Genomic DNA, 6,697 nt, shown 5'->3' with positions numbered 1-6,697 from the left:
TTTTTGTGTTATTTTTTTTTTTTTTTTTTTTTTTTTTTTTTTTTTTTTTTGTAGTTGCAGAAATGCAAACACAGAATGGACACAGTTGTATTTAATTAGAGGTTTTGGAGGGTTTCTTGAGACAGGGTCTCTCTCTATTACCCAAGCTAAAGTACAGTGGCATGATCACTGCTCACTGCAGTCTTAACCTTCTGGACTCAACTGATCCACCTCAGCCTTCCAAGTACCTACGGCCACAGGCCCACACCACCACATGCAGCTAGGTTTTGGGGAGTTTTGTTTGTTTGTTTGTTTGTTTTGTAGAGACTGGGTCTACCTATGTTGCCCAGACTGGTCTTAACTCCTGGCCTCAAATGATCCTTCCGTTTTGGCCTTCCCAAGTGCTGGGATTACAGATGTGAGTCACTGCACCCAGCCTAAGGTTGATTTTTACCAGGCAAGTATGCTAAGTCACAAGAGAAGCAAGGGAGATAAGTATGTATGCAAGGGTTTGGCAATAATGATTGCCCCTGGAGTCCAAGCAGGGTTAAGAAGCAAAATAAGGTCATAAGAGTGTGAAGGCTAATGAAAGTGTGAGGATTAAATGTTTGTAAATCTAGTTGAGATTAAAGGACTGCTGGTGATGGAAGTGATGAGTTGGAAAGACACAAAGGGTACTTGAAACTGAGATTGTGGACAAATTACAGTTGTAATGCTAAGTTGTGTGATATGAGCATGAGAGTGGGTGGCTGACTAGAGTGGTGGTTAAGATTGTTGGGGCAGAGGTCAAGGCACTAGGAAACCAGGAATTGAAAGTATAACCTTAGTGGCTGTTGAAATCACCAAGTACAGAAGGAGAAGTGTAGAAGAAAGCGACCATGAGCAAGGAGCAAAAATCTTCAGTGAAAAAGGGAATGTGAATTGTGAGTTTACAGATGACTCCAATAAGAAAAGGCAACTGGTGGCATAGTGTTCTGACATGAAATCAAAGCTAGAGTATTAAGAGTGAAGGAAAAGAGCCTGGAAGTAACAGGAAAAAAGACAATCACTTTTTCTCGGGCCCATTGGTGCTCCAGCTGCTATAGTTGCATGACAAATCACCCAAAACCTTAGTGGCTGAAAACAACAATAATCATTAATTATTTCATGGTTTCTGTGGGTCAGGAATGTGGAGCAGCTCAGCTGGTCAGTTCTAGTTCATGGGCTTTCAGAGGTTGCCCTTAATCATGTGGAGATCCAGTCATCAGAAGACCTGATAGTGGCTGAAGGATCCACTTCCACGGTGTCTCACTTACATGGCCAGGCACCTGGTACTGGCTATTGGTGTGGGACCTCAATTCCTCTCCACATGGGCGTCTCCACAGAGCTGCTTCAGTCCTCATCGCATGGCAGTGCCTTTCCTCAGAGCAGGTAATCCAGGATACCAAGGTGAAGGCTACAGTGCTTTTATGACCTAACCTTGGAAGTTATAGACTATGATTTACACCGCATTCTATTGGGGTCAGTCAGCTCTGATTCACTGAAGGAGATGACTCCACAGGGCATGAATGATAGAGGCCAGGATCAATGGAGGCCTTATTGATTGGAGGCCAATGGAGGCCAGGATCAAAGGAGGCCAGATCAATGGGAAGTTACAAGTGATATGACGGTGTGGTAGAGGAAACAGGCACCACTTGAGAGGGCTTCAGGGAAAGCCGTTTCCTGTCAAGTTTCAGGGGAAAACCAAGTATCAGTGTAAGTTTGTCCAACCCGTGGCCCACAGGCCACATGCGGCCTAGGACATCTTTGAATGCAGCCCAACACAAATTCGTAAACTTTCTGAAACCATTATGAGATTTTTTTTGTCATCAGCTATCATTAGTGTTAATGTATTTTATTTTATTTTATTTTATTTTATTTTATTTCATTTCATTTCATTTTGAGATGGAGTCTCGCTCTGTCACCCAGGCTGGAGTGCAGTGGTGCAATCTGGGCTCACTGCAACCTCCACCTCCTGGGTTCAAGTAATTCTCCTGCCTCAGCCTCCCGAGTAGCTGTGACTACAGGTGCATGCCACCACACCTGGCTAATTTTTTGTATTTTAGTAGAGATGGGGTTTCACTGTGTTGCCCAGGCTGGTCGTGAATTCCTGAGCTCAGGCAATCCGCCTGCCTCGGCCTCCCAAAGTGCTGGGATTACAGGCATGAGCCACCAAGTCCGGCCTAGTGTTAGTGTATTTTATATGTGGTCTGAGACAATCCTTCTTCCAATGCAGCCCAGGGAAGCCAGAAGATTGGACACCCCTGAGATAGAGCAAGATGAAGAAAGATTTTTAGAGAATTTTCAGAGAAAACTTAAAGAACTTCGGTTATAGAAGATTTTGTTAATGTCTGATCCTGAATTCCACAATGCACCAAGGAAGGAATTTTGGAGTTAAGGACGGGGTGGTGGGGAAGAAATGAGTGCTGGGGAATTAGATAGGATGCTCAGAAGCACGCAGCAGTCCTAGGGTCACCTCTTTATTTTATCCCAAGGAGGCCCAGAGGCAGACTACGGATAGTATGCCACTTTTTGCCCCTTCACTAAGTAGAGTGTTCCTGAGGTACAGCTCTTTAACTTACATTTCATTATTAGAAAGAGCTTGAAGGAGTTTACAAACTTCACTCTTTCAATTTTTTTTTTTTTTTTTTTTTTTTTTTTTTTTTTTTTTTTGAGACAGAGTCTTGCTCTGTCACCCAGGCTGGAGTGCAGTGGCCAGATCTCAGCTCACTGCAAGCTCCACCTCCTGTGTTTACGCCATTCTCCTGCCTCAGCCTCCCGAGTAGCTGGGATTACAGGGGCATGCCACCATGCCTGCATTTTTAGTAGGGACGGGGTTTCACCATGTTGGCCAGGCTGGTCTCAATCTCCTGACCTCAGGTGATCCACCCGCCTCAGCCTCCCAAAGTGCTGGGATTACAGGCATGAGCCACCACGCCGGACAGGTCAAAGCTGTTTGGAAAGCAGTTATATCCCAAGTCATCTCCTTGTCTCCATGCTGCTAGGCAATTTTAATTTTCAGATGTATATGTCTCAAAAAATATTGCCACCCACCATGCTTAAGAAACAAGCTACTGGAGAAACAGCTCATTGAGAGACCAGTAAAGACAAAATGTGGGTGATGAAAAACAAGCACCAGGATAGAGCAATTTCCAAGTGGTAGATCCCAGAATGACAGCTGCAGACTAGACATAGAAGGCAAGTAGTCCAGATTGGAGCCGTGCAATTCAAGAGACAAGCTGATTGAGTGCTGTCATCACCAAGATCCCTATTGCCATTTATCTTCTTTTTAGCTGAAGACAGAATTTCGCCATGAACCATGTTCAGATTCTTTTCCATACTTTGCTTGTGAAGTTCCTATTCTCCCTCCATGCTCTGCTGCTTCACCCCACGGATTTCTGGTTTGAGTTACTCCTGAGAACGGGAGGTAGCTATAAAGGGTTTAGAAGCAGAAAACGCAGAACAGTCCACTTTCTCTGACGATATTTTTGCCAAACATCCAGAATCTGGTCAAGGTGCTCAAAGTCTGTTGAGTCCTAGGCTTTCCAGGACTCCTGAAGGCTCCTGCTCACTGACTTCCCTAAAAAAGACTGTTTATTAACTCTCCAGGAACCCAAAGCCAGATTTTGATCAGTTTCTTTTCTCCTGAAAGGCTTTAAAAATCTGATAGTGACACCAATTGCCCTTTGCTTACACAGGAACATAGGTGACATATCTATAAATTAAGACAAGGCACTGATTAACTCAAAAATCACAGGAATGTTTATCTTTGGGGAAAGAAGAGAGATGCAATTTGGGAGGGCTTCTATGTTACTCCAATATGCTATTTCTTTCTCTCTTGTTTTTGGAGATAAAGTCTTGCTCTATCTCCCAGGCTGGAGCGCAATGGCACGTTCTTGGCTCACTGCAATCTTTGCCTCCGGGGTTTAAGCGATTCTCCTGCCTCAGCCTCCAGAGTAGCTGGGATTACAAGCATGCGCCACCATGCCTGGCTAATTTTTAAATTTTTAGTAGAGACAGGGTTTCACCATGTTGGCCAGGCTGGTCTCAAACTCCTGACCTCAGGTGATCCACCCGCCTTGGTCTCCCAGAGTGCTGGGACTACAGGCATGAGCCACCCCGCTCGGCCCCAGTATTCTATTTCTTAATCTGAATGATGGGTACATACATATGTGTTTTTTTAATTGTCCATGTTAACACTATATATTTTTCTGTATTCATGATACATATCAAAATATATATATATATTTTTTGAGACGGAGTCTCGCTCTGTCGCCCAGGCTGGAGTGCAGTGGCCGATCTCAGCTCACGGCAAGCTCCGCCTTCCGGGTTTACGCCATTCTCCTGCCTCAGCCTCCCGAGTAGCTGGGACTACAGGCGCCAGCCACCTCGCCCAGCTAGCTTTTTTGTATTTTTTTAGTAGAGACGGGGTTTCACCGTGTTAGCCAGGATGGTCTCGAACTCCTGACCTCATGATCCGCCCGTCTCGGCCTCCCAAAGTGCTGGGATTACAGGCTTGAGCCACCGCGCCCGGCCATATCAAAATATTTTAAGTAAATGAACAATTAATGAAAGTAATTATGTTTTTATTTAAATGTTGCTTATTGAGTGTTGGATTGACAAACATTTTTGTTTTGATTTGAATAGCTTTTGTAGGGTGAATGAAACTGGAATATATATGTATATATATCTTAAAACAAAAAAGCCAATAGAGAAAAACAGGCTTAGGCTGGGTATAGTGGCTCACAGCTGTAATCCCAACACTTTGAGAGGCCAAGGCGGGAGGATCATCTGAGGTCAGGAGTTGGAGACCAGCCTGGCCCATGTGTCGAAACCCCGTCACTGAAAAAATACAAAAATTAGCCAGGCATGGTGGTGTGCGCCTATAATCACAGCTGCTCTGGAAGCTGAGGCAGGAGAATCACTTGAACTTGAGAGGCTGGAGGCAGAGGTTGCACTGAGCTGAGACAGTGCCACTGTACCCCAGCCTTGGCAACAGAGCGAGACTCCATCTCAAAAAAACGAACAAACAAACAATTGGGCTTAAATTGGGTAGAGAAAGGGATAAAATTTCCAGGGACTATAGAATGAGATCCACTGAACAGAAGAAAGTTTAAGGCTGGTAAAATAAGGATATGTGCAAAATAGAAGCCAGTATTCGAGTGAAAAGAGAAAAGTACAAACTGAGAGAGTTCCTAGGTCATTTGCTAAGGATATTAGGTTTCCAGATTCACATTTCATTAAACTATAAATTATTTAAATGCACCTTGTGTCAATTTCTGAAATGAGATGCCTTGTATTATCTAATGTTGCACTATAACCCATGGTGTTAAATAAATTAACCTACCTAAATTTGACCTGCCATGTCTCTCATTCCTCTCCTATCTTTCTGCCTCAATGATATCCATCGACCTCTCAATTTTAGCATTGCTATTTTAAGTAAACATGCTTTGCCTTTACAAAGAAATAAGCAAATATTTTCTAATAGATTATTGATAGTGTAATTAAATTTAGAAATTACCAAACATGTTGAGACAATGTTTTCCTTTATATAATACTCTTCCTGAAAATTAGACATTTTTAGAAATGACATTATCTATTTGATTGAACCTAATAGGCCACAGGAGTATTATTTAATAAAAATCTCTAGCAAGATTATTAACAATTTAGCAGTTATAATTCATGGATAAGTGTTAATTCAGCCAACTAAACATAAGAATAGAAATTGTGTTCATTGTGATTAGAAACCCATGCTAAAAATATGTAAAATATAAAATGTGTAGTGTTTTTTGAGTAGCTACGTTTGTTGGAAACAGAGGCAAGAATACAAATATTCATGAGTATCTTTGCTTGGATCACACAATGGTGCGTTTAAAAATAAGTATAGGCCAGGTGCATTGACTCACACCTGTTATCTTAGCACTTTGGGAAGCCAAGGCGGGAGGATTATTTGAGTCCAGGAGTTTGAGACCAGCCTGGGCAACCTGGCAAAACCCTGTCTCTACAAAAATACAAAAATCAGCTGGGTGGGGGGGTGGGCGCCTGTGGTCCCAGCTACTTGGTAGGCTGAGATGGGAAGATGGATCACTTGAGCCTGAAAGGTCAAGGCTGCAGTGAGCCATCATCATGCCACTGCACCCTAGCCTGAGCAACAGAGTAAGACCTTGTCCAGAAAAAAAAAAACGGGTTATCTAGGCAAAATAAAAATGATGCTAGGCTGGACATGGTGGCTAATGCCTGTAATCCCAACACTTTGGAAGGCCAAGGTAGGAGGATTGCTTGAGGTTGACAGTTGAGACCAGCCTGGCAACATAGTGAGATCCCATGTCTCCAAAAAAATATATTTTAATTAACTGGGTGTGGCAAGTCCCAGCTACTCAGGAGGCTAAAGTGGGAGAATTGCTTGAGCCTGAGGTCCCAGGCTGCAGTAAGCCATGATCACAGTGCTGCACTCCAGCCTGGGTGACAAAGCCAGAGTTTGTCTCAAAAAAAAAAAAAAAAAAAAAGAAAAGAAAACAAAATTTGGTAGTGTGATTAAGAAGCCTGTAATCCTAGCACTTTGGGAGGCCAAGGAGGGAGGATTGGTTGAGCTCAGGAATTTGAAATCAGCCTGGGCAACATAGTTAGACCCTACAAAAAATTTAAAAATTAGCCAGGCATGGTCGCGTGTGCCTGTATTCCCTGTCTTAGAAAAAAAAAA

At 43.1% G+C, this 6,697-nt stretch overlaps 1 protein-coding gene and 1 long non-coding RNA gene across 2 annotated transcripts in view; one reads left to right on the top strand and one right to left on the bottom strand.

Annotated features, from left to right (window-relative positions):
- Positions 1–1,365, bottom strand: part of GRAMD1C (GRAM domain containing 1C) — a 119,632-nt gene extending 118,267 nt beyond the window's left edge. Inside the window, 1 exon segment of the mRNA XM_017858574.1 lies at positions 1,275–1,365. The gene's annotated coding sequence lies outside the window, so the exon portion shown is untranslated.
- A 149-nt stretch (positions 1,366–1,514) lies between these two features.
- LOC108519508 (uncharacterized) overlaps positions 1,515–6,697 on the top strand; it is a 16,449-nt gene continuing 11,266 nt past the window's right edge. Inside the window, exon 1 of the long non-coding RNA XR_001882639.1 lies at positions 1,515–1,713. This is a non-coding gene — a long non-coding RNA (uncharacterized LOC108519508). The remainder of the gene's footprint in view (positions 1,714–6,697) is intronic.

This window comes from Rhinopithecus bieti, unplaced genomic scaffold (genome assembly GCF_001698545.2).
Source record: "Rhinopithecus bieti isolate Rb0 unplaced genomic scaffold, ASM169854v2 scaffold_45617, whole genome shotgun sequence".
In the NCBI taxonomy this organism is placed as follows: domain Eukaryota; kingdom Metazoa; phylum Chordata; class Mammalia; order Primates; family Cercopithecidae; genus Rhinopithecus; species Rhinopithecus bieti.
Note: the sequence above shows the minus strand (reverse complement) of the source record. Positions and strands in the feature narration are given on the sequence as shown.